The sequence below is a fragment of the Pleurodeles waltl genome, chromosome 3_1, assembly GCF_031143425.1.
Source record: "Pleurodeles waltl isolate 20211129_DDA chromosome 3_1, aPleWal1.hap1.20221129, whole genome shotgun sequence".
In the NCBI taxonomy this organism is placed as follows: Eukaryota; Metazoa; Chordata; class Amphibia; order Caudata; family Salamandridae; genus Pleurodeles; species Pleurodeles waltl.
The window spans coordinates 1,740,301,051-1,740,326,340 of record NC_090440.1 but is presented as its reverse complement, the minus strand read 5'-3'; the positions used below and the strand labels follow the sequence as shown (position 1 = coordinate 1,740,326,340).

The 25,290-nt window shown below is 44.1% G+C and overlaps 1 long non-coding RNA gene across 1 annotated transcript in view; it reads left to right on the top strand.

Moving 5' to 3' along the window:
* Positions 1-21,513, top strand: part of LOC138283415 (uncharacterized) — an 83,316-nt gene extending 61,803 nt beyond the window's left edge. The window contains exons 3-4 of the long non-coding RNA XR_011201244.1: positions 16,909-17,741; positions 21,483-21,513. This is a non-coding gene — a long non-coding RNA (uncharacterized lncRNA). The remainder of the gene's footprint in view (positions 1-16,908; positions 17,742-21,482) is intronic.
* Positions 21,514-25,290: the final 3,777 nt, after the last annotated feature.

Below are 25,290 nucleotides of genomic sequence, written 5' to 3'. Positions count from 1 at the left end.
TCGCGTACTGACGTCTTTTGGGGGGACGGGGGGGTCAGGTGTGGAAGGGGAAACTATTTTCCTTCCAAACCTGTCCTGGGGGGTAGGGGTGGCGGCCCTCAGGGGGAGTGCTAGCGCTTCCCCTGAGGGTCTGTACACAGACTGGTTACGCCCGTGGTGCCTGAGGCGAGCCACCACGGACATAACCATTACGTCTGTGGCGTAAAAGGGGTTAAGCTAAACCAGTTTGCTGGTTTGCACAGAATACCCAATTTAATTTTTAGAGAAATATTTTAGCATCATGGGCAACTGCCACAGCTAGCCTCAGAATGCTTTATTTTAATTTCCACAAGCGAAGAAAAAAATGCAGTATTTTGACAGTTCAATTGCCCTTTAAAAATTCTCCTTTGGTTGAATGTGCAAATGTATGTATGATTGTGTCATAGTTTTACACCATTCCTCAAAGTAATATGAGATAGCAACAACCCCCTTACGATAAGGGGTCAAGGAAGGAAGGGATGCAGTGCAGCTTAAGGGAAGCGCAATTAGCCCTTGCCTGCGGTTGACCACCTTCTCGAATTAAAGGCATAACACAACATTCCGATGATGCTGTGATTACCTCCGTTGCTTTTATTTTTTTAATGAATAATCAATTCACATAGCTATGCAGGATGTTGCATGTTGCCCCTTAAATTGGCATGGCTGAACACCATATGCCCTGTAATGTCAGTTTGGTTCCCCAGTGCTTGATAATGATACTATTGTTGTGTAGCTATTTTAGCCATGTTCTGAGCACTTGTTTTAGTTAACTAGGCCTGCAGCTCTGCACTTTCACCTGTCTACGTTTTATTCAGCATTGCTTTATTTTTCTAGCAATAGCTTTATTTGCGGTGCTGTTTTATTTCCCTATATCTTGTTGTTCTTTCGCCTAGGAAAGCATCACATTCTTAGTAGGACATATAGTTCACTTTGTGCTTTCTCCAAGGCTACAGTCAGATAGGGTTGATGACAAACGTGGTATGCTGTCTCCAGCATTCACACAAAAACAGTCATACGTGGGGACCATTTCTTAGAATGTCAGCTGTGTTATTATAAAACACCTGTTAGTGCCAAACACGTTAGTGAGATTCTAGCCAGATGACCACGAATGTATGCTGATTGCTGCAAGCTTCACTACAGCTATCTACTTAGACGACCAAGCCCTGATTCAGATGGGGACGGTGTCTTTTAAGACATCATGCCTCTTTTTCAGGTATGAGGGATGATGTTCTCCCACGGGAAAACCCAAAGGGCAGATTAGGCTTAGTATGCTGCGCTCATACATAGCGTAGGTGAGGGGCTATAGATCCACTCCCCTGTTTAGACAGCATAGTCGGACTGTTCGTGTTTTACATTTTTAGTCACATGCCTGATCCTATTGTCTTTCATTATCCTTGTTATTGCTATGCACCTGCTTTTATCTAAGATGCAGATATTTTGATAAATGCCTATTTAAATATATTCTGCCTCTTGTCTTTGCCTGAGTGAGATTTTAGTAACTGAGATAACTGGATGCGATCTGATGTACCAGATTCCCTGGGGAGTCTATCTTACCATGAGCTTGGTTGCCACAATCATCTGTCAGCGATGGGGTGCTGCTAGTTAGCTGGAAACCCCGGATTAGGCCGACAAGTGTCACCAGGTGTGGAATTGTACTCATTACCCACCACTTAAGCAGTCCTACTGCCCAAATCCATTAGCCTCATTACCCTAATGAGAACCTACGCAACACTATGTGATTAACTTAAAAACAAACTAGAAAGAAAGAATGACCACTTCCACCTCCCTATGATCATTATACTGTCTGACTCCCTTACACAGACCACCATTCCAAAATGGCTGACCCATAGAGCTATTTTGGTACCCATTTCTCGTTGCTTCCAGTTAATTTAAAGTAACACATGGTCGGGAGAAACTTTAGATGCCCACATTCCACCTGATTCCTCCGTTAAAACTGAGCAAATAGGGATGGGCAGACTAGATAATACTGGGTAGTTGGCAGTCCCACACTTAATATTGTCCCACTTTGAACAGTAATAGGCAGGGAGCCACAACTCCTCATTAGCTAATTTTACTTTCAGGCTTCTGTGAAACCTGGCCCGACCTACATTCCCTACTGTAGGAAAGTACCATCTTGCCTGGCATGTTATCCCCATTTTTCACTGTATATATGTTGTTTTAGTTGTATGTGTCACTGGGACCCTGGTAACCCAGGGCCCCAGTGCTCATAAGTGTGCCTGAATGTGTTACCTGTGTAGTGACTGACTGTCTCACTGAGGCTCTGCTAATCAGAACCTCAGTGGTTATGCTCTCTCATTTCTTTCCAAATTGTCACTAACAGGCTAGTGACCATTTTACCAATTTACATTGGCTTACTGGAACACCCTTATAATTCCCTAGTATATGGTACTGAGGTACCCAGGGTATTGGGGTTCCAGGAGATCCCTATGGGCTGCAGCATTTCTTTTGCCACCCATAGGGAGCTCTGACAATTCTTACACAGGCCTGCCACTGCAGCCTGAGTGAAATAACGTCCACGTTATTTCACAGCCATTTTACACTGCACTTAAGTAACTTATAAGTCACCTATATGTCTAACCTTTACCTGGTAAAGGTTAGGTGCAAAGTTACTTAGTGTGAGGGGACACCATTACACGCGTGCACTACATATAGGTCACTACCTATATGTAGCTTCACAATGGTAACTCCGAATATGGCCATGTAACATGTCTATGATCATGGAATTGCCCCCTCTATGCCATCCTGGCATAGTTGGCACACTCCCATGATCCCAGTGGTCTGTAGCACAGACCCTGGTACTGCCAAACTGCCCTTCCTGGGGTTTCACTGCAGCTGCTGCCAACCCCTCAGACAGGCATCTGCCCTCCTGGGGTCCAGCCAGGCCTGGCCCAGGATGGCAGAACAAAGAACTTCCTCTGAGAGAGGGTGTGACACCCTCTCCCTTTGGAAAATGGTGTGAAGGCACGGGAGTAGCAGCCTCCCCCAGCCTCTGGAAATGCTTTGTTGGGCACAGATGTGCCCAATTCTGCATAAGCCAGTCTACACCAGTTCAGGGGACCCCTTAGCCCTGCTCTGGCGCGAAACTGGACAAAGGAAAGGGGAGTGACCACTCCCCTGACCTGCACCTCCCCTGGGAGGTGTCCAGAGCTCCTCCAGTGTGCTCCAGACCTCTGCCATTTTGGAAACAGAGGTGCTGCTGGCACACTGGACTGCTCTGAGTGGCCAGTGCCACCAGGTGACGTCAGAGACTCCTTGTGATAGGCTCCTTCAGGTGTTGCTAGCCTATCCTCTCTCCTAAGTAGCCAAACCCTCTTTTCTGGCTATTTAGGGTCTCTGTCTCTGGGGAAACTTCAGATAACGAATGCAAGAGCTCATCCGAGTTCCTCTGCATCTCTCTCTTCACCTTCTGCCAAGGAATCGACTGCTGACCGCGCTGGAAGCCTGCAACACTGCAACAAAGTAGCAAAGACGACTATTGCAACTCTGTAATGCTGATCCTGCCGCCTTCTCGACTGTTTTCCTGGTGGTGCATGCTGTGGGGGTAGTCTGCCTCCTTTCTGCACTAGAAGCTCCGAAGAAATCTCCCGTGGGTCGACGGAATCTTCCCCCTGCAACCGCAGGCACCAAAAAGCTGCATTACCGGTCCATTGGGTCTCCTCTCAGCACAACGAGCGAGGTCCCTCGAATCCAGCAACTCTGTCCAAGTGGCCCCCACAGTCCAGTGACTCTTCAGTCCAAGTTTGGTGGAGGTAAGTCCTTGCCTCACCTCGCTAGACTGCATTGCTGGGAACCGTGACTTTTGCAGCTACTCCGGCCTCCGTGCACTTCCAGCGGAAATCCTTTGTGCACAGTCCAGCCTGGGTCCACGGCACTCTAACCTGCATTGCACGACCTCCTAAGTTGTTCTCCGGCGACGTGGGACTTCTTTGTGCGACTTCGGGTGAGCACCATTTCACGCATCCTCGTAGTGCCTGTTTCTGGCACTTCTCCGGGTGCTACCTGCTACTGAGAGGGCTCCTTGTCTTGCTCGACGTCCCCTCTCTCTCCTGGTCCAATTTGCGACCTCCTGGTCCTTCCTGGGCCACAGCAGCGTCCAAAAACGCTAACCGCACAATTTGCAGCTAGCAAGGCTTGTTGGCGTTCTTTCGGCGGGAAAACACTTCTGCACGATTTTCCACGGCGAGAGGGATCCGTCCACCAAAGGGGAAGTCTCTAGCCCTTTTCGTTCCTGCAGAAACCTCAGCTTCTTCTCTCCAGTAGAAGCTTCTTTGCACCCGCAGCTGGCATTTCCTGGGCATCTGCCCATCTCCGACTTGCTTGTGACTTTTGGACTTGGTCCCCTTGTTCCACAGGTACCCTAGATTGGAAATCCACAGTTGTTGCATTGTTGGTTTGAGTCTTTCCTGCATTATTCCTCTAACACGACTTCTTTGTCCTTAGGGGAACTTTAGTGCACTTTGCACTCACTTTTCAGGGTCTTGGGAGGGTTATTTTTCTAACTCTCACTATTTTCTAATAGTCCCAGCGACCCTCTACAAGGTCACATAGGTTTGGGGTCCATTCGTGGTTCGCATTCCACTTTTGGAGTATATGGTTTGTGTTGCCCCTATCCCTATGTTTCCCCATTGCATCCTATTGTAACTATACATTGTTTGCACTGTTTTCTAAGACTATACTGCATATTTTTGCTATTGTGTATATATATCTTGTGTATATTTCCTATCCTCTCACTGAGGGTACACTCTAAGATACTTTGGCATATTGTCATAAAAATAAAGTACCTTTATTTTTAGTATAACTGTGTATTGTGTTTTCTTATGATATTGTGCATATGACACTAAGTGGTACTGTAGTAGCTTCACACGTCTCCTAGTTCAGCTTAAGCTGCTGTGCTAAGCTACCATTATCTATCAGCCTAAGCTGCTAGACCCCCTATACACTAATAAGGGATAACTGGGCCTGGTGCAAGGTGCAAGTACCCCTTGGTACTCACTACAAGCCAGTCCAGCCTCCTACATTGGTTGTGCAGCGGTGGGATAAGTGCTTTGAGACTACTTACCACTCTTGTCATTGTACTTTTCATAAGAGAAAAATATACAAAACAAGGTCAGTGTATATACACATAGCCAAAAAGTTTTGCTTTTCCTCTTTTCACTCTTTTCTAAGTGCTGAAAAGTACTTCTAACTTTCTAAAAAGTTCTAAAAAGTTTTACAAGTTTTTTTCTCTGTCTTTCTAAAAGCTCTGACAAACTTTTTTATCTTTTTCTATCACTTTAACTCTCTCTAAAAATGTCTGGCACAGGCCAAAATGTTGATCTGTCCAAACTTGCATATGATCACCTTAGCTGGAAAGGAGCAAGGAGCCTCTGCATAGAGAGAGGTTCGAGTGTAGGGAAGAATCCTTCCTTGGAACTGTTACTTAACATGCTTAGAGAACAAGATAAGGCTATAGGTGCCCCATCTGTTGAAAAAGTACCTAATAGTTCCCAATCTGATTCAGGGACTCCCCCAGGAAAAGATTCAGGAAAGAAACTTACTAGCCTGCCCATTACTAGACAGTCTAGCATAGTTGGTAATGATGATGAGCCACACCATACAAATAGTGTTGTCTCACATCATAGCAAAAGCATTTATTCTCACCATACTGGTAGTAATGTTTCTGTTAGCCAAGCTGTTAGGGTGGCTTCTGTAAGGGACAGGTGGTCTTCTGTTCAATCCCATCATACCTCTGTATCTAGGAATGTCCCTCCCACCAACCCTGATGACAGAATGTTAGAGAGGGAACTCAATAAGTTGAGGGTGGAACAAACAAGACTGAAGCTTAAAAAGCAACAGCTGGATTTGGATAGACAGTCTTTTGAACTAGAGAAGGAAAGACAGAAGTTGGGTTTAGAAACCCATGGTGGCAGCAGCAGTATTCCCCATAGTTATCCTGCAAAAGAGCATGATTCCAGGAATCTGCTCAAGATAGTTCCCCCTTATAAGGAGGGGTATGACATTAACAAGTGGTTTGCTGCACTTGAGAGGGCCTGTGTTGTACAGGATGTCCCTCAAAGGCAGTGGGCTGCTATCCTATGGCTATCATTTAGTGGAAAAGGTAGGGATAGGCTACTTACTGTGAAAGAAAATGATGCTAATAATTTCCAACTTCTTAAGAATGCACTCCTGGATGGTTATGGCTTAACCACTGAACAATACAGGATAAAGTTCAGAGAGACCAAAAAGGAGTCTTCACAAGACTGGGTTGATTTCATTGACCATTCAGTGAAGGCCTTGGAGGGGTGGTTACATGGCAGTAAAGTTACTGATTATGACAGCCTGTATAACTTGATCCTGAGAGAGCATATTCTTAATAATTGTGTCTGATTTGTTGCACCAGTACTTGGTGGACTCTGATCTGACCTCTCCCCAAGAATTGGGAAAGAAGGCAGACAAATGGGTCAGAACAAGGGTGAACAGAAAAGTTCATACAGGGGGTGACAAAGATGGCAACAAAAAGAAGGATGGTAAGTCTTCTGACAAGGGTGGGGACAAATCTAAAAATTAGTCTTCATCAGGCCCACAAAAACACTCTGGTGGGGGTGGTGGGCCCAAATCCTCTTTTAATCAAAACAAAGAAAAGAAACCATGGTGCTATTTATGTAAAATAAAAGGCCATTGGACAACAGATCCCAGTTGTCCAAAGAAAAGCACCAATGCTCCTACCACTACAACCCCTACTGCTACCCCTAGTGTCCCTACTAATAGCAGTGGTGGTGGGAGCAAACCTACTAATAGCCAATCCAAGGGAGTAGCTGGGCTCACTATTGGTAACTTAGTTGGGGTTGGCCTTGTAAGGGAGGCCACAGAGGCTGTGTTAGTCTCTGAGGGGGCTATTGATTTAGCCACCTTAGTTGCTTGTCCCCTTAATATGGATAAGTACAAGCAGCTACCCATAATAAATGGTGTTGAGGTTCAGGCCTACAGGGACACTGGTGCCAGTGTGACTATGGTCATAGAGAAACTGGTCCACCCTGAACAACACCTACTTGGTCACCAGTACCAAGTAACCGATGCTCTCAACCACACACTTAGCCACCCCATGGCTGTTGTTAATCTCAACTGGGGGGGGGGTTACTGGTCCAAAGAAAGTTGTGGTAGCCACAGATTTACCTGTAGACTGTCTACTAGGAAATGATTTGGAGACATCAGCTTGGTCAGATGTGGAGTTGGAGGCCCATGCAGCAATGCTGGGCATCCCAGGGCATATTTTTGCTTTGACAAGGGCTCAGGCCAAAAAGCAAAAAGGACAGGGAAGCTTGGATCCTGGAACAATGGACCAAGTGCTCCCTAAAGCTAGGGCTAGTAGAAGCAAACCACTTCCTACTATCCCTCCCTCTACAGTGGATTCAACTTCTGAGGAAGAAGAATTCCCTCCCTGTGCAGAACCTACACCAGAGGAGCTGGAAGCAGACACTGCTGAGCTTTTGGGTGAAGGGGGGCCTGCCAGAGAGGAGCTGAGTGTGGCACAGCAAACCTGTCCCACATTAGAGAGTCTCAGACAGCAAGCTGTCAAACAGGCTAATGGGGATGTCAGTGACTCTCACAGAGTTTACTGGGAGGACAACCTCTTGTACACTGAGCATAGGGATCCTAAACCTGGAGCTGCCAGAGGATTAGTGATTCCTCAGGAGTACAGAAAGTTCCTCCTAACCCTGGCTCATGACATTCCCCTAGCTGGGCATCTAGGACAAATGAAAACTTGGGAGAGGCTTGTTCCCCTGTTTCATTGGCCTAGAATGTCTGAGGACACAAAGGAATTTTGTAAGTCCTGTGAAACCTGTCAAGCCAGTGGCAAGACAGGTGGCACCCCAAAGGCACCCCTTATCCCACTGCCTGTGGTTGGGGTTCCCTTTGAAAGGGTAGGGGTTGACATAGTTGGCCCCCTTGACCCTCCTACTGCTTCAGGCAATAGGTTTATCTTGGTGGTAGTGGACCATGCCACAAGATACCCTGAAGCAATTCCTTTAAGGACCACTACAGCACCTGCAGTGGCAAAGGCCCTCCTGGGAATATTTTCTAGGGTGGGCTTCCCAAAGGAAGTAGTATCAGACAGGGGAAGCAATTTCATGTCTGCATACTTAAAGGCCATGTGGAAGGAGTGTGGTGTAACTTAAAAGTTCACAACACCCTATCATCCACAAACAAATGGACTGGTGGAGAGATTTAATAAAACTCTCAAAGGCATGATTATGGGTCTCTCTGAAAAACTCCGCAGGAGATGGGATATCCTTCTACCATGCCTCCTTTTTGCCTACAGGGAGGTACCCCAGAAAGGAGTGGGCTTCAGCCCCTTTGAACTTCTTTTTGGACACCCTGTTAGGGGTCCACTCACACTTGTAAAGGAGGGTTGGCAACAACCTTTAAAAGCTCCTAAGCAGGATATTGTGGATTATGTACTTGGCCTCAGATCAAGGATGGCTGAGTACATGAAAAAGGCCAGCAAAAACCTTCAGGCCAGCCAAGAGCTCCAGAAGCAATGGCATGACCAGAAGGCTGTTTTGGTTCAGTACCAACCAGGGCAGAAAGTGTGGGTCTTGGAGCCTGTGGCCCCAAGAGCACTCCAAGATAAATGGAGTGGACCCCACACAATTGTTGAAAAGAAGGGAGAAGTCACCTATTTAGTTGACTTAGGCACTGCCAGGAGTCCCCTTAGGGTGCTCCATGTCAACCGCCTGAAACCCTACTATGACAGGGCTGATCTCACCCTGCTCATGGCAACAGATGAGGGACAGGAAGAAGACAGTGATCCTCTACCTGATCTCTTCTCTTCCACAGAACAAGATGCTCTGGTGGAAGGTGTAGTTTTGGCTGATTGTCTTACTGCTGAGCAGAAAGACAATTGCATAAACCTCCTAGATCAATTCTCTGAACTCTTCTCTACTGTGCCAGGTACCACTTCTTGGTGTGAGCACACTATAGATACTGGAGACAGCTTGCCTGTCAAAAGTAAGATCTATAGGCAGCCTGACCATGTCAGGGACTGCATAAAGCAAGAGGTCCAGAAAATGTTAGAACTAGGAGTGGTTGAGCACTCTGACAGTCCATGGGCTTCTCCTGTGGTACTTGTACCAAAACCCCATTCCAAAGATGGAAAGAAGGAAATGCGGTTTTGTGTAGACTTTAGAGGTCTCAACTTGGTAACCAAAACTGATGCTCACCCTATACCCAGGGCAGATGAGCTCATAGATACACTGGCATCTGTCAAGTATCTAAGCACTTTTGATTTGACTGCAGGGTATTGGCAGATCAAATTGTCAGAAGATGCTAAACCTAAAACTGCATTTTCAACCATTGGAGGACATTACCAGTTTACTGTAATGCCTTTTGGTTTGAAAAATGCACCTGCCACTTTTCAAAGGTTGGTGAACACAGTCCTGCAAGGGCTGGAAGCTTTCAGTGCAGCATATTTGGACGATATAGCTGTCTTTAGCTCCAGCTGGGATGATCACCTGGTCCACTTATGGAAAGTTTTGGAGGCCCTGCAGAAGGCAGGCCTCACTATCAAGGCTTCAAAGTGCCAGTTGGGGAAGGTGGTTTATCTGGGACACCTTGTTGGTGGGGAACAGATTGCACCACTTCAGGGGAAAATCCAAACAATTATTGATTGGGTTCCCCCTACCACTCAGACTCGGGTGAGAGCCTTCCTAGGCCTCACTGGGTATTACAGGAGGTTCATTAAGAACTATGGCTCCATTGCAGCCCCTCTTAATGACCTCACATCCAAGAAAATGCCTAAAAAGGTATTATGGACAGCAAACTGTCAAAGCTTTTGAGGAGCTGAAGCAGGCCATGTGCTCTGCACCGGTCCTGAAAAGCCCTTGTTACTCTAAAAAATTCTATGTCCAAGCTAATGCATCTGAATTAGGAGTAGGGGCAGTCCTATCACAACTTAATTCTGAGGGCCAGGATCAACCTGTTGCTTTTATTAGTAGGAGGTTGACCCCTAGAGAAAAGCGTTGGTCTGCCATAGAGAGGGAGGCCTTTGCTGTGGTCTGGGCTCTGAAGAAGTTGAGGCCATACCTGTTTGGCACTCACTTCATTGTTCAGACAGACCACAAACCTCTACTTTGGCTAAAACAAATGAAAGGTGAAAATCCTAAATTGTTGAGGTGGTCCATATCCCTACAGGGAATGGACTATACAGTGGAACATAGACCTGGGAGTAGCCACTCCAATGCAGATGGACTCTCCAGATATTTCCACTTAGACAATGAAGACTCATCAGGTCATGGCTAGTCTTATTGTCCTTCGTTTGGGGGGGGGGAGGGTTGTGTAGGAAAGTACCATCTTGCCTGGCATGTTACCCCCATTTTTCACTGTATATATGTTGTTTTAGTTGTAGGTGTCACTGGGACCCTGGTAACCCAGGGCCCCAGTGCTCATAAGTGTGCCTGAATGTGTTACCTGTGTAGTGACTAACTGTCTCACTGAGGCTCTGCTAATCAGAACCTCAGTGGTTATGCTCTCTCATTTCTTTCCAAATTGTCACTAACAGGCTAGTGACCATTTTACCAATTTACATTGGCTTACTGGAACACCCTTATAATTCCCTAGTATATGGTACTGAGGTACCCAGGGTATTGGGGTTCCAGGAGATCCCTATGGGCTGCAGCATTTCTTTTGCCACCCATAGGGAGCTCTGACCATTCTTACACAGGCCTGCCACTGCAGCCTGAGTGAAATAACATCCACGTTATTTCACAGCCATTTTACACTGCACTTAAGTAACTTATAAGTCACCTATATGTCTAACCTTTACCTGGTAAAGGTTAGGTGCAAAGTTACTTAGTGTGAGGGTACCCTGGCACTAGCCAAGGTGCCCCCACATTGTTCAGAGCCAATTCCCTGAACTTTGTGAGTGTGGGGACACCATTACACGCGTGCACTACATATAGGTCACTACCTATATGTAGCTTCACAATGGTAACTCCGAATATGGCCATGTAACATGTCTATGATCATGGAATTGCCCCCTCTATGCCATCCTGGCATAGTCGGCACAATCCCATGATCCCAGTGGTCTGTAGCACAGACCCTGGTACTGCCAAACTGCCCTTCCTGGGGTTTCACTGCAGCTGCTGCTGCTGCCAACCCCTCAGACAAGCATCTGCCCTCCTGGGGTCCAGCCAGGCCTGGCCCAGGATGGCAGAACAAAGAACTTCCTCTGAGAGAGGGTGTGACACCCTCTCCCTTTGGAAAATGGTGTGAAGGCAGGGGAGGAGTAGCCTCCCCCAGCCTCTGGAAATGCTTTGTTGGGCACAGATGTGCCCAATTCTGCATAAGCCAGTCTGCACCGGTTCAGGGGACCCCTTAGCCCTGCTCTGGCGCGAAACTGGACAAAGGAAAGGGGAGTCACCACTCCCCTGACCTGCACCTCCCCTGGGAGGTGTCCAGAGCTCCTCCAGTGTGCTCCAGACCTCTGCCATCTTGGAAACAGAGGTGCTGCTGGCACACTGGACTGCTCTGAGTGGCCAGTGCCACCAGGTGACGTCAGAGACTCCTTGTGATAGGCTCCTTCAGGTGTTGCTAGCCTATCCTCTCTCCTAAGTAGCCAAACCCTCTTTTCTGGCTATTTAGGGTCTCTGTCTCTGGGGAAACTTCAGATAACGAATGCAAGAGCTCATCCGAGTTCCTCTGCATCTCTCTCTTCACCTTCTGCCAAGGAATCGACTGCTGACCGCGCTGGAAGCCTGCAACACTGCAACAAAGTAGCAAAGACGACTACTGCAACTCTGTAACGCTAATCCTGCCGCCTTCTCGACTGTTTTCCTGGTGGTGCATGCTGTGGGGGTAGTCTGCCTCCTCTCTGCACTAGAAGCTCCGAAGAAATCTCCTGTGGGTCGACGGAATCTTCCCCCTGCAACCGCAGGCACCAAAAAGCTGCATTACCGGTCCCTTGGGTCTCCTCTCAGCACGACGAGCGAGGTCCCTCGAATCCAGCAACTCTGTCCAAGTGGCCCCCACAGTCCAGTGACTCTTCAGTCCAAGTTTGGTGGAGGTAAGTCCTTGCCTCACCTCGCTAGACTGCATTGCTGGGAATCGTGACTTTTGCAGCTACTCCGGCCTCCGTGCACTTCCGGCGGAAATCCTTTGTGCACAGTCCAGCCTGGGTCCACGGCACTCTAACCTGCATTGCACGACCTCCTAAGTTGTTCTCCGGCGACGTGGGACTTCTTTGTGCGACTTCGGTTGAGCACCGTTTCACGCATCCTCGTAGTGCCTGTTTCTGGCACTTCTCCGGGTGCTACCTGCTGCTGAGAGGGCTCCTTGTCTTGCTCGACATCCCCTCTCTCTCCTGGTCCAATTTGCGACCTCCTGGTTCCTCCTGGGCCACAGCAGCATCCAAAAACGCTAACCGCACGATTTGCTGCTAGCAAGGCTTGTTGGCGTTATTTCAGCGGGAAAACACTTCTGCTCGACTCTCCACGGCGAGAGGGATCCGTCCACCAAAGGGGAAGTCTCTAGCCCTTTTCGTTCCTGCAGAAACCTCAGCTTCTTCTGTCCAGTAGAAGCTTCTTTGCACCCACAGCTGGCATTTCCTGGGCATCTGCCCATCTCCGACTTGATTGTGACTTTTGGACTTGGTCCCCTTGTTCCACAGGTACCCTAGATTGGAAATCCACAGTTGTTGCATTGTTGGTTTGTCTCTTTCCTGCATTATTCCTCTAACACGACTTCTTTGTCCTTAGGGGAACTTTAGTGCACTTTGCACTCACTTTTCAGGGTCTTGGGGAGGGTTATTTTTCTAACTCTCACTATTTTCTAATAGTCCCAGCGACCCTCTACAAGGTCACATAGGTTTGGGGTCCATTCGTGGTTCGCATTCCACTTTTGGAGTATATGGTTTGTGTTGCCCCTATCCCTATGTTTCCCCATTGCATCCTATTGTAACTATACATTGTTTGCACTGTTTTCTAAGACTATACTGCATATTTTTGCTATTGTGTATGTATATCTTGTGTATATTTCCTATCCTCTCACTGAGGGTACACTCTAAGATACTTTGGCATATTGTCATAAAAATAAAGTACCTTTATTTTTAGTATAACTGTGTATTGTGTTTTCTTATGATATTGTGCATATGACACTAAGTGGTACTGTAGTAGCTTCACACATCTCCTAGTTCAGCCTAAGCTGCTCTGCTAAGCTACCATTATCTATCAGCCTAAGCTGCTAGACACCCTATACACTAATAAGGGATAACTGGGCCTGGTGCAAGGTGCAAGTACCCCTTGGTACTCACTACAAGCCAGTCCAGCCTCCTACACCTACACCTTGAAGTTTACTGGGGATGGAAACTTACACCCATTCTTCAAAAGAACACAGCATGGAGCTGCGCTTACAACTAAAGTTGGCAGTGTTAGCGCGCCTTGTCATTAGTAAGTAAACTTATGAGGGGACGCGTATAGGTCGATGACCCTTTTGAGTCGCATGGAGTATCCTAGTCATGCAGTGACTATTGAATCTATAGCTAACATCAATAATCAAGAAACTTTCTATGGAAAACAACTAAACCATAATACTCCAGAATAACCACTACTCAGGAAAGAGTTAACAATTTTTATTCCCTATTGATTACAATTCTAGATCATCCGTTAGTTCAATCATTATTCAAATCAATCCTTTTTGTTAATCCATCATAAGACATAAATTCTTAAAGGAAGCTTTCTATGACAATGTGATACCACAAACTAAGAATACCAGCATTAATAGTGAAATTCAGCAATTAGGTTTGTCAGTCATTGTCACTGTCAACGTCACCCTAACAGCCTACCTAACCAAGATTAGCATTAGCATGGGGGTCTTCATGCAAAAACAATTTAGAGAAAACATCAATTTGGAAAAAATCTACCTAAGTGAGAATCTTAAAAAAAAAAAAAAAGCGCAGTTGATACCTAGAATAAAAGGCATAAAAATGGTCTGTCACATTTTCATAGCTACCTATCCAGGATGGATCAGCAACAAGTCGGTCTTCGTCTTCAGGTCATCTATTAGTCATCTATTAGTCAGCTACGGATCAGGCTCACAGACCATGAGCCCAATATCCGCACCTCGGACAGAGTCTCCTGACGTCATCAACTTTTCTCCTGCTAATCTGATTTCTTGTCCTTTCATTACTTTTTATTAGGGTCTCCCAGCCCATCCCCCAATTGCTAATTGGTCAGTCAGTCGGCAGATATAACTTAAACCTATAGTTTTTGTTTACCAAATCTACTAATTTTCATATGTCCCCGTTCACTAGAAGCGGATTGGTTTTTCATACGATGTTCTCATCTTCCGGCCCTTCAGGTATCGAAATTGTTTCATGCTCCTCTTCAGTCAGTAGCTCCATTGTTCAAGTCCTGGGAAAGTACATTTAGCCTGCTTTACACATAATTGTATCAAATTGTCTTCATCTCCTGTCCGCCGGTACATTGCAGAAAATTCTAGCTAAGTGACTTCAACATTGAGCAGGTCAAGGCTAGTCCACAGCAGATTCGAAGCAAACGCGGTTATTGTTTTCTGCTCTCAGTATGTGAGGCCTAGGGAGACTAGGCCTTTAATTCAGTTAACTTAACACTACAAATTAATATAAAACCTAGGTTATACGTCTCATTGTGACATTATTACATTTTTCTCATTTTCATTATTTCATACAATTTCAGTCATTTTAATACACTTGGTGATCATACCCTGAGGGCATAATTTCAAACATGCACAATATTTTTCTGTAATTTTTCTACGCAATTTCTCAATAGTAATAACATATAGATCATTAATAATTTTCTTAATTAGCATATCTGCTCCAACAGCAGTATACACTAACCACATGCTCAGGACAAGTTTGCCCAGACACTGATGGCCCAAACTACAAGGCCATGATCATGACCTCCAACCAGGAACTCATCTACGCATGTGCTGTGAATAAACTCCAAAAAGTATGCGCAAAACATATTACTACCCACTGGGCAGCTTCTTAGGTATCACTTCAAATACAACACTGACCTAGAAAAGGAGGCATTTGGTTATCAAACACTACTAAAACTTGCTTTCCCTCTTCCCTGGTAGACCTGTAAATAAGCCTTTACCTCTTCATCCTGATCTATCAGACAAAACAAAATGATTGGAGACCTTTGCTCATGATCTTCATAGTTCAGAATCCCTGTGTGCTGGTGTTAAACACGAAGGTGAGCAATACTTACTTGGATCTGGTCACCAGGGATCAGCGTGACAAAGATCTTTAAAATGAGATTTGCTCTTAATGAGGAATCTTATGAATAGATTTGGTGGATTCACATCTTTCATTTTGCTCCTCGTTTCGACTGGCACCTACATAGGTAACGTATTTAAAATCACATACAAAACAATTTCTTACTTTTGAAAAGTTGCATATGAGTTAAAACCACCAAACCCAGTCCGCACCTACCTCACGCTCTGATACTGGAAATGTCACACATGCACTTGGGGGGGGGGGGAACACGACACCCAGACTGTAAGCAGCAAGAAAGAAAGCTAATGGTATTGTCAAATTACCAATGCCATATCCAGGTTCACTTTACATCTTCTACTCTTCATCTGGAGTACTTTGATGTTGCACAGTGGTCGGGAAAGGTGTGAAGTATGGACAACTGTATAGGATAAGTAGTTAGGGCCAAATGTACAAAAAGTAGGAATTGTGATTTCCTAATTGCAATTCTTACTTAATCGTAATTAGGGAATCCCAATTCCTAATGTAAGCAAACTTACAACAGTTAAATAGCAATTCCTAGTGGGTCACATACTGAGCTGATTTTAATGAGGTTGTCAGCTGTTTGAGTCCCATTAGGCATGGTGGTTATCAAAGGGATGGTGGCATGCTGGAGTCAGGGAACCCCCATGTCTGATTGCTTTTCAATAAAACATTCATTTTTTTTTAAATGCAGCCTGTTTACCTAAAGGAAAAAGGCAGCATTTAAAAAAAAAAAACTAAAAAAAAATGATGCACTTATGTTTCATATGTTGCTCGTAAAAAACATTCTCAAATGGAAGGGGTCATAACGGTTGCCACCTCCTTGAGATGTTGGTAAAATATTACTGTTATGCAACCGGAATTTGGTCGCAAATCATTAATACAGGTCATTCATTCAGTTTTGATATTTGGAAGGCACGTCTTAAACAAATACCAAATCAGTATGCATTCTCAATACCAAAATGTGTTACCGGATCGCAATTTGGGATTCATACATAACAAAATGCTTTTTGTGCTTGCAAACAGGCAGAGTTTTGTAAATGTGGCGCTTAGTTCTTTCACATCACAGATGATGGAATCATAGGCCATTCGTTCTGGTAGGCCACACTGGAATCACAGGCCATTCGTTCTGGTAAGCCACACTGGAATCATAGGCCATTCGTTCTGGTAAACCACACTCTCGTAAAATAACTGCAGGGGGCTTTAATACTATGGTTAAAATCCGGTGCCCAGAATGACGTTCCCTTAGAATGAGCTGCTAAGGTGCTTTTTATCCGAGGGGTGGTTTCAATTTCTAGTTATTTTACTCCTATATCATAAACTGTAGAACACATCAGCTATACTTCATCATTGGCCACATGTTCCTGATTCGCTTGTTAGATGGCCAGTAAAATGCAACCATTTCCCATTATCCCTCTGATGTACGTTGTTTGATATGAAAAACTGAGAAGGTATAACATTGGCTTATCATGTATTTCTCTTAATGTGATGAATGCTAATGAAGCTCTGAAGTACACAAATTGGGATCATAGGATAAAAAGCTTGATTAATAATATTCTGAAAACCTAATGATTTTGTTTTTTCTAAAATGTCATAATTAACCTCTGGTTTTTTTTCAGGGCACAATCAGGACCAAATCATCACACGCGTAACTACCGTTCATTAGAGACCTGGCGTGAAAAGAAGCCAATACTGACATTTTCAGTGGGCAGTCTTCTGAACTGGGGTAGGCAAAGTGAATTCCAGTATCTTATTCAATTTGGGGCCTCTAATCATCAAAAACTCTTACAGGTTCCCTCCAAAGTCAGTAAATTTGTGCTAGATGTAAGATTAGCCACCACTCTGGGAAACAGTCCATGCTCTCGGTGGCTCGAAATCATAAATACGATTACATAAGTTCTTCTTGAGGGAAACAGTGACAGCATCATTTGAGTTTTCTTCAAGAGTGCACATAGTGAATTTCTTTAATTGCTTTATTAGCAGTATGCTGGTTTCATAAAATTCGGCAGGACTAATTTCAAACCTACTAGAGTGAGAAGCTCCTCCTGAATGTTCGTAATTTACATTTAATAACAGATGACACGCCAAAGCTGCATATGAACTATTAATTTCAGGTGCCCTCCCCAAGCAGGTGCAGTCTGAACTGTCAACATTGGGATGGAATAAACGTTAAACAGACCTGCTTTTAATAATCGATATGAGGGGGACACAATTGAGAGAGTTACAATACATAAGGCAACGTTTCATCTGGCATGCCAACTGAACAATCACAATTTATCCTGGTGAAAAAGAGAAGTGCTACGATAGTAAATTGTGCTACACCGTTGTTCCAGTTAAAGAAGCACTTGTGTTTACAGGCTAGTGATGCCTCCACAAACTCTCTCCTGTGCAGGGCGCATTATCATTCCGAATTCTACAAGCACACAAGGGAGATGCCACTAATGCATTGATGGTGAGCTATCAAATTAGTTTTTCATGGGTCATCTTTGTGAAATGGTTATTTCTTAGAAATTATTCATACTAACTGCTAAAACTGCCATAAGCATGTCTATGTAAGGTTTTCTCAAGCCTCCCATTCCTCTAATTTAATTTTAGATTTCATCACCTCTGTTTATTAACTCTACATAGCACTTGTGAGGGCCTATCAATAAGGCGCTCTGTTTAAATATGTCACAATACATGAGAAGACATTACGTACATAATAATTTGGTACTTGAGTATAAAAACTTACGACCAATGATCATATGGCTAGACACATTAATAATTAAGTGCAAACCCTGTGACTGAATAATCTCCCTGCTTCTATTCCGGTCAATGACCGATGAGTCGATCAAACGACTGTCACAAATCATCGGGCAAACCTAGAGACTAGGTAACCTCTGTAGTGTTTGCTTGTCTGCTTAGACGTCTCAGTAAGGCATTCATTTTTCCTAAATGTGTACTTTGCCCCAAAAATGCATTTATATATATAAACTTATTTGAATATCATTTACTGACATATCTTCCTCTTCATTAAGGCTTACCTGCCCTCTTAAAGGCATTTTCAAAGACGAAATTAATTAAATCTTCTCAAAATTTCTCTGAAGATCACCCTCTCTTGATAAGCCAGCTGGTTTTGCAAATCTTTATTTGACTGACTTGTGATCACGTCTTTATCAATAAATTGCCAAGGCACTATCGCAGTTCCCACAATGCACCACACTATTTATGCTTACATATTACAAGATTATTGGCATTAACCCAATTGAAAAAGGGATATTTCCAATGTTCAGCTTCTTTTTAGCCATCTCACACTCTGTCTGACATATGTACTAGCACATTAATCTGTTTTAAACCTGTTGGAGGGGTTGGTACTGTTGTCAGATATTGAAAAATAAACTTCATTTAATTCGCCTGTCGGTTACATATATACATAGTATAAGGACAGAACATCTATTTATAAAAAGAAAAAAAAAGTATGAGGTATCTTTGCTACACAAACACCAGGATTCCTACGTCAATCTGTGGGACAAAAGATAAGATAGCAGATTTTAACTTTGATCTACATCTATGGACTTGACACTGTGCATATGTTTAAGACACTGCACACAGTTTAAAGCATTTACATTAAAATGGAAAATCAGAGCAGGAGCTGCAGTTTGCACAGTTTGGAAACAGAAAATAAGAGGGGCAGCCTCTGCTCCCCTTTGATAAAGCCCCAGTTGTTATATCACGTGTAATTTTTCATAATAAACATCTACCGGATTGGGGACACCTAAGTGAAGACAACCGCTAGGTTTTAATCACCAAACTTCTGGGGCGACATCGCAACTGGCTGCTGGTTTCTAATACCTATTTCTAAAAATGTTTGTTCTAAATGAAACATGATGTGCCAACTCTAAACAGGCAAAATATGTGCCGTACAATAATCGAAAATATGATGAAGCCTAACCACATTCTCCTTATAGAATTTCTGACGATAGTCCCTGAATGCAGAGGTAATTTTCCTAGAACTTAGTGTGGCTTCCTTAGTGACATGAGATGTCAGGAATATTAGCAATTTTCTTAGCCTTTTGATAAGATCTGCCAAATTGGGATGATTCTAACTATTGATTCTGTATACTTGTGTTGAACAGAACTTTTAATCTGATTTGAATTTTGATTGTAATGTTACCACTTTCAACAAACTGTTGGTCAAGACCTATTGAAGCAATAGTTTATAAATGTAACACGCTGCACACCTGGATGCCTCCTGACAGCTGAGGAGGCTTTGTAGATTGTTCTGCTGATCTCCTGACAGAATGAAGACGTCTTGACGACTACTATGGCCACAACAGTTGTGTCACTGTTATGCCATAAAGGGAACATAAGCTGACAGCTTGTTCAGCTGTGACCGATTGTGAGAATTGTCTCAAACTGACAGAGACGGAAGTGCATCCTGACTGGTTATTCAATGATGACATATTGCACTAAATCTGTCATTCACAGAGAAAGACGTACAATCTGAAGGCTGTTTCTGCTATAGCAGATTTGGCTCACTGTCTCTAATTGAAAGAGCAGGAAGGGCATCCTGATGGCAGCTTCAACCCTAAATACATTTTACTTGTCTCTCATTGCCAGAGAAAGGTGTGCCGATTCATTCCTGTTAGTCTGTGCTATGAAAATATTATAGGAGACGGAAGTACATCCTGACTCAACTGGGAGGAGAGGCACGACTGCGAGGTGAATCAACTTTACAGATTGTACTATATCTCGCTATTGACCGGGAAAGGATGCACTGTGATACCTGCCTATGCTTTGCAGATTGTATTCACAGCTGCCGAAGAACAGCATGTCTGTGCAGATTATGCAACCTGTCTCACACTGTTGGAGAAGAAAGGAAATCTTAAAGAGGTGAATATATTTTGTCAATAATACATATTAGCAGGCACAGATTCTGATACATGAAGTACAATTCAATGTTTTTGTTAAAGTGATTTGCAAACGAAACCTTGGACATTCGGAAAGCTTCCCTGTGAATTCAATCTGCTCATTGCTTACCATTGGATTGTTGTTTTGTAACTCACATTTGCTTGTTTTCTATTTGCTGGCTCTATTTGTTTTAGGCTATCCATCTTGAGGTCGTCCCTTCCATGGCCCTTACCTTTGTTCCGGTATCCCTAATCTTGTTCTTATCTTGTCATATTTGCTGTGCACTCAGACAGGTTAAATGTAAATCTCTGACTTATGAGTGAACTTGGTGTTTACTTTTCTTGCTCTGACTTCAAAGTGACTCATGCTGATAATGGGGATGTAATGGACCAAAGGATGTACAATGTTATTTTTTTCTAACACGCAACAAAATATAAATGACTTTAAATGAACTGTGCAGATATTTCAAAATACATCAGAATTAGAGAGCACAAATGAAGAACATTATTTGGTCATTCTGAAGTGTGGAGGAAACCTATTTTAATATTATAAAAAAATATAACGGATAATGACCGTTCCACTCATCTTTTGTGCGGTATATACTTTTATCAGTAAAACTTATGCCTGTGCAAATGTAATAGTCATTTCAATTGTAAATGTGTTGACTGTAATAGTGCACTACCACAACATGCATACTCCACTTTCTCACTTCACCACTCCACTGCACTCTACTCTGCACTACTCCACACCAGTTCACCCTATGCCTCTCTACTCTACAGCACTCTACGCCAATGCAGTCTAGGCCGCTGCACTCCCCTCTGCACCACTCCCCTCTATACCACGCTTCACTATTCTGCAACACTGCATCACTCCTCTCCACACTGGTGCACTCTATGCCAATCCACTCTACGTCACTCTAATCTACTCTGCACCACTGCACTAAATGTCAATGTATGCCATTTCACTCTGCCGCTCACCACTCCATTCTAAGCCACTTCACTCTAGTATGAAACAATCTACTCTGCACCACTCCACACCATTCTACTCTACCCTGCACCATTCAATTCTACTCTTCACCACTCTATTCTGTGCCACTTCACTTTACTCTAACCACTGCACTCCACACCAATGCACTCTATAATCCTTTACTCAAAATCAATGCAGTCTATGCCAATCTACTCTGCCACTGGACTCTACTAAAATGAGGGGTTCATTTGTCATAGAAATTATGGTTAGTACTGCAGAAAGAAAAATTAAGACCTGTTTTAAGTTATAAAATATCTAACTGTTCTACTTCCAACAGGAGCAAACATGTCAGGTGGTGATAAATTTCCTAGATAACGAGAAGGGAAGTTTCAGTTCTAATAAGGTCAAGAGGCAAGTATGATGCATTTCTTTCTTCACTTGATATAAAATAGCAGTTATCAAAGACTTATGGTAAGAAAAAATAGAACTACTTATCCCATGAGACATAGGGAATAAGTGTCCATAGTAACCACAGTCCAATCATAACTCGGTCCGCCATATATGTGAATGACGTCCCTTCCTTTTCCTCTTTCTTGAATGCTCATCAGTTGTCATTGTGTTTCTTAATTTCTCCTCATTTAATGATTAGCACTGAATATTGTGCTTGTTAAAAGATTTAATTGTTTAACTGAGACCTGTGTACTGTTATCACACCGGGTAGGTTTATCTCCCAGTGTGTTTTTTTTTTTTCATACCTCGTGCGTCCTGAGGAGGTGCTCTCGTGTGTGGACAACGGTCCTTTCGTGCCCGTTGCGGCCTTGTAAAGAGCTGTTTCTATCCAGCACTCTAACAAAGCTTGCACGTGCGTTAGAGGATTTTTGTGAGGAATTCCTTTGGTTTCCTCATATTATTCCCCTGCCAACCCTCGTGTTTACACCACTACGGCAGTTGTTATCCCCTGTAATTTCAAGTCATGGATTACGACTACAGAGAACCTAGTGAGCACAATTTCATTTACAACTGTTTTTATGGTTATAAGCACCGGGCTCCCCTGTGTAAGTTTTGGACGTACATTTTTTCACTGGTGCAATCATCTGACTATTAATGGATCACTGTGGTGATCATGGATACTCATCCTTCCAGGATGCTAAGGAACAATGGCCTCCCCAACAGTTGCCTTTTGGGGTGGACCAAGCACTTTGTTTGGCAATTTCTAGATCCCTGCACACCCCCCCCTCTCAAAACCCCCTTAAAGACAAAGTGGATAAATTGGCTGAGAGTATGCAGGGGGTTTTAGTGACCCTAAATCTCAAGAACCAGGCCCTAGTACTAGTGTTGAAAGGTGAAAGAAGGCCTATAAGCATGATGCGGGTGCATGGAGGGTTTCAATAAATTGACAGAAACCTTCAGTAAGAGTGTTTGCATGCTTAAACATACACCCTACCGGGAGGGAGATCATCCCAAAGAAAATTGTGACGCTGCCATCCAAAATTCAGACCCTGATGGTGGGTTTCCCTTTAGAGGGGAGGGTGACTCAGATTGTGACATTTCATCTGAGGATCATCAAGAATCTAGTAGACCATGGCGTACGAGGGCCTAATACTTCTGATTCCACCGAGGCGGACACAAACCAGTGTGACATGTTCGACCCCTCTGATATCGATCTACGGTCCTCCGAATGGACACCCGACCAAAACGTGGCAGAGTACGTTGCTAGTAAAATCCACCAACCTTTAGAAAAGGAGGTCAGAGCAAGACTGCAGGCAGAGTGCCCCAGACCCTCACTGCAAGGGAAAGTCCACCGCTCCGCATATCTTAATGCAAAATTAAACACATTTTTCAATAAATCTATGAAGGGCCCTAAAAAGGGCATACTCCAATCCTTGAGAAATTTCCTGGATAAACTCCTAGACGTTGCTGGCCCTCTTGCCCAGATCATCCAGGTGGCAGAACAAGCAAAGCGATCAGGCATTCCCATGTCCACTGAAATAGTAGCTGGTTGGGATCAGAGAGCTATCTGTTTGCTGGTAATGCGAACTGTGCGCTTGAGGCAGATCGCAGGAGATCCTTGCTTATTACAATCAACCCCAAACTCTGGGATTTAGCAACTTCTGAGGTGGGGCGACTGCCCCCAGTAACCTCTTTGGGGGGCCATTCATCAAGGAGTTGGGAAAGTTTGTGGCAACCTTTTCCGCCCTTGACATGGCATAATCTTCAATTAACAAAATCTTCCTAGGAAAGGTTTTTGCAGGGCCCGTACGAGGCAGGGGCTGCTCCTTCCACCAAGATCTCGCTAGAACTCAGTTCAAAAGGAACAGTGGTTGGAATGATGGAACACACGGAACCTTCTACCCCAGCAGAGGCTCAGGCAGAGGAAGAAACAACTGCGGAGGCGCTAATGCACCAGGTGGAAACACCAGTAAGCAGTACCCTTTTTTCCCCCTCAAAGCCTTGGGGGAGGGGGGGTGGGAAGACTCCTAAAATATGCTCACAATTGGGGAGGATTACAACGGACCTTTGCGTCCTTCAAACTGTCTGAGGTTTTCACATCGAATTTTATGGATCCCTAATTCAGAACACTCCACTGAGACCTCTGGTCTTTTTGAACGAAGAGATAATTCTCATCTATACAGAGGTGATGGAGTTATTATGCAAAGGTCCTATGTACAGGTCAGTACTCCACCCTCAGGGGATTTTAAAATACTTGTTTCTGGTGCAAAAGGAGGACAAAGGCTTCAGACCAGCAGTAAATCTGAGAGGATTCAATGAGTGATTGGTTTATCGCCACTTCAAGATGGAGGGAATCCATCTCCTAAGAGACCTTTTTTGGAGGGGAGATTGGATGGTCGGGTTGGATCTCAAAGATGCCCACCTCACAATTCCCATCTTCCCACCTCACTGAAGATTTCTCCAGTTCGCTTGGAGGGGACAAGTGTGCACATTTTGAGCCCTCCCCTTCAGTCTATCCTTAACCCCATGATGTTTTACAAAGCTCCTGAGACCAGTAGCGGAGATCCTTCAACCAGGAGGAGTAAGGATGATCAGCTACTTGGACGACTTCCTTCTGATGGACCAATCTCAAACACAGCTCCGATTCAATCTGAACATGACTATTGCTCTCCTCCAGGACTTGGGGTTTGTCATCAACGAACGGAAATCAGAACTTATTCCAACAGATGACATTCCTAGAATTCCTCATTGATTCAGTAGTGGCTTCACTGAGTCTTCCCTCTTTAAAGGTCACAAAGAAACTCGGAACCATCCTGCGACGAGACAGAATATCTCTGTGCCAACTGGCCAGAATAGTGGGACTTCTATCATCCATCAAAGCCATTTTCCAGGACTTTTGCATTATCAAGCCGTCCAGAGACTGAAGGCTTCTCACCTACACAGGGTGAAATGGAATTAAAAAAACCTTCGAAACTCACTAAAAAACAAAGGTTGCAAGAACGTTATAGATGGTTTCAGATTTTTACACACAAAACCATAGAAATTCAGCTGTTAGTTATTTCAAGTAACTAACTCATGTCCTAAGGTAACTATAACTCGCACCCTCGACATGGACAACTAATTACCTGAGATATTACATCAATCATGACATCTTGGACATCATTGATAATATCACTGTAGGTAGTTATAGTTAGGACCTACTTTCCCTAGAATAAGTGTTTTTGACTTGCCTATATCTTTGGTCCCGTTTGACGAATCATAAAATTTTCCCCAAAAAGTGCCCAGTAAGGTCTTGTGGATGGGAAGTAACAGGGGGATTCGTCAAGTGGAGGCTGATAAAGAGGACCTGGAGTGTTTCCCATTCTAATTCCATAGCGATTTTTAACATGACAACAGCCTGAATGGAATTATACCAAATTTGGCAGAAAGGTAGCGGTCAGTCCAGAAAGAAGCCTCCTTGTGGTTTGGTGTAAATCCGTTCAGTAGTCTCTGAGGTAATAATAGAAAACTAAATATAGATATCTGGAAGCGCAAATAGTTAGCAAATATACTTGTGACCTATTCACAGACCCACGAGCCACAGGAATGCTCTCATTGGCTGGGCGCAAGCTGATCTGAAAGTTGCGCCCACCATTTTCTAAAATGGGGGCTGGTCTCTGGGGCTGAAATGAGATGGAAAAAAATGGGAAAGGGGG